The following is a 3,639-nucleotide window of genomic DNA, read 5'->3' as shown; positions in this document are numbered from 1 at the left end:
CAAAGAAAACAATACAAAGAATCAATGAGCCTAAGAGCTGGTTCTTTGAAAAGCTAAACAAGATAGAGGACCCTTAGCCCAGTTAACCAAAAGAAAGAAAGAGCAAATCCAAATCAACAAAATCAGAGATGAAAGGGGAAATATCACAACAGACACCCAAGAGATCAAAACCATTATAAGGGAATTTTTAAAAAAATCTATACGCTACTAAATCTGAAAGTCTAAAGGAAATGGATGGATATCTAAAAATCATGGGAACCCCCAAAGTTAAACCAAGAAGACATCAACAGTTTAAACAGACCCATAACATATAAGGAAACTGAAGCTGTAATACAAAGCCTCCCAACTAATAAAAGCCCAGGCCCAGATGGATTTACAGTAGAATTCTACCAGACATTTAAAGAAGACCTCCAACCAATACTACTTAAATTATTCAAAATGATAGAAACAGAGGAAGAACTCCCAAATTCCTAAAAAAGAAAACTATAAACCCGTATCCTTAATGAACACAGATGCAAACATTCTCAACAAAATACTTACAAACCACATACACACACACATCAAAATGATCATTCAGCATGATCAAGTAGGCTTTATCCCAGAGATGCAGGGATGGTTCAATATATGCAAGACAATAAATGTCATTAATCATATAAATGGACTCAAAGATACAAACCACACTGTCATCTCAATAGACACAGAAAAGGCTTGTGACAAAATTCATCATGCATTTATGTTCAAAGTCCTAGAGGGAATTGGACTGGAGGGCACATACCTCAACATAATTAAAGCTGTATAGAACAAACCCACAGCCAATATCATTCTAAACGGATAAAAACCAGAAGCATTCCCATTAAAATCAGGAACCAGACAAGGATGTCCATTATCTCCACTCCTTTCAACATAGTGCTTGAAACTTGCTAGAGCAATAAGTCAGGAGAAGAAAATTAAAGGAGTACTAATTGGAAAAGAAGAGGTCAAAGTATCACTGTTGGCAGATGATATGATACTATACCTAAGAGATCCCAAAAGTTCCACCAGAAAACTCCTAGAACTGATCAACACTTGCAGTACAGTGGCAGGTGATAAAATCAATCTACAAAAATCAGTAGCCTTTCTATATACCAATAACAGGCAATTGGAGAAAGAATACAGGGAAATGCTCCTATTCACAGTTGCTGCAAACAAATTAAAATATCTTGGAATAAATCTGATGAAAGACATCAAAGATCTCTACAATGAAAACTTTAAACAATTAAAGAAGGAGATTGAGGAAGACACCAGGAGATGGAAGGACCTCCCATGTTTATGGATCGGGAGAATTAATATTGTTAAAATGACCATCCTACCACAAGCAATATATATATTCAATGAAATCACAATTAAAATATCCATGACATACTTCACAGAATTAGAAAAATCCATCCTTAAATTCATGTGGAGGCACAAAAAACCCCTGGATAGCCAAAGCAATCCTAAGCACAGAGAGCAATGCTGGGGGCACTACTATACCAGATCTCAAAGTATAATTCAGAGCCATAGTCATAAAGACAGCATAGTACTGGGGTAAAAACAGACACATAGATCAATGGAACATCACTGAAGATCCAAACCTGAGTACACACAATTCCACCTGATATTTGTCAAAGTTTCCAAGAACACACAATGGAGGAAAGACAGCATCTTCAACAAATGGTGCTGGTAAAACTGGATCTCCACCTGTAGAAGAATGAAATTAGATCCCTATCTTTTGTTTTGCACAAAAGCAGACTCCAAGTTGATCAAAGACCTCAATGTGAAACTAGAAACCCTGAAACTATTAGAAGAAAAGATTGGCAGTAACTTACAGAATATAGGTGTAGGAAAGGATTTTCTAAATCAGACAGAAGTTGCTCAGGAATAAGGTCAGCAATCAATAACTGGGACGTCATTAAACCAAAAAGCTTCTTTGCAGCAAAAGGAACAATAAAAAAAGTGAAGAGAAAACCCACAGAATGGGAATAAATCTTCACCAGTGACATATCTGACAGAGGTTTAACATCCAGAATATATAAAGAACTCAAAAAACAAAGAAGCAAGAAACCAAATGACCCAGTTAAAAGATGGGCTAGCAATGTAAACAGAGAGTTCTCAAAGGAAGAAATAAAGATGGCTAAGAAACATCTCAAAAAGTGTTCAAGATTGTTAGTAATTAGAGAAATGCAAATTAAAACCACCCTAAGGTATCACTTTACCCCAGTCAGACTGGCTAGCCTCAAGAGAACAAATGATACCCAATTCTGGCGAGGATGTGGAGAAAGGGGACCTCTCATTCACTGCTGGTGGGATTGCAAACTCGTGCAGCCTCTACTGAAAACAGTGTGGAGCTCTCTTAGAAAACAAAGAATGAATCTACTATATGATCCGGTTATACCACTCCTTGGCATATACCCAAAGAACTCATCCTATTGTAAAGACACTTGTACAACCATGTTTGTTGCTGCTCTTTTCATAATAGCTAAGAGATGGAAGCAACCTAAGTGTCCCTCAACTGATGAGTGGTTAACAAAAATGTGATATATTTACACAATGGAGTTCTATTCAGCAGTAAAGAAAGATGAAATAATGAAATTTTCAGATAAATGAATGGATCTAGAAACTGTTATACTAAGTGAAGTAACACAGACTCAGAAAAGTAAATGATGTATGTTCTCCCTCATATGTGGCTCCTAGCACCAAATCCTTTTAAATTACAGGCCCTTTCAATAAGATGATTCTATACAGCAGTCCCTTCTGCATGAAATACCTACCATCATCACAACTTCCACTGAGCCTGATTGCTAAACATAGTCAATATTGGGTTTGTTGACGGTTGTGCTCATTCATTAAAGGAGTGCCAAGCAGGGTCACTGGACCCTCACCTGAGTATCCAGTCACTCTTCCAAGCCAACTAGTCCAGCCTTGAAAAATAAAAGAAAAATGAGGAAGAACCCAATAGAGGAATACTTTTGGAAGCTCTTGTCAAGAAAATTCCAGTGGACTCTCATATGAACATTTGAAAATTGCCCTGTTCCGACTTTTTTCTAGTTCCCTGTCTAGAACTTGTAATGCTAATTACTCTTACCTTTACTTCTCATTCAGATCTCCTATTCATGATTCAAGGACTTTCTTCTCCTCTTAGAGAGAAGAGTTATGCAATTTGGGAGTCTTTTAGATAGACCTACTGAAGGGGTACTCCAATTGCTTCACCCTTCATCCCTGTTCAGCATGGAAGAAGCCAGAGCAGTTGGCATCTCTATTTCCTATTGGCAATTTGGGTAACCCCTTCAGAGGATGGCGTCAGAAGAGGAGGTAGGAATTGTCTAGGAAGTTAGGGTAAAAGACCCCAAAGAAATGCAGCCAGTTTCTTGGCTAAAAGTCAAAATGTCCTTGGGCCTGTTAGCAACATACTCTATTCCAAAGGCCAAAAATGTCTAAAGTATTTGGGAGCTTGTATCTAATTCTTAAAAGATTTTAGGGTTACCTCTTCAGCGGGGGGGGGGGCGATATTGGAAGGGAGGGAGTGGACATGGATTTGACCAAAACACCTTATATGCATTATGAAATTCTCAATAAAGTTTTTGAAAAATTAAAAAAGATCAGGGTATAAGAAACAAAACA

Source organism: Nannospalax galili, unplaced genomic scaffold (assembly GCF_000622305.1).
Source record: "Nannospalax galili isolate Female #2095 unplaced genomic scaffold, S.galili_v1.0 scaffold999, whole genome shotgun sequence".
Classification (NCBI taxonomy): Eukaryota; Metazoa; Chordata; class Mammalia; order Rodentia; family Spalacidae; genus Nannospalax; species Nannospalax galili.
Note: the sequence above shows the minus strand (reverse complement) of the source record.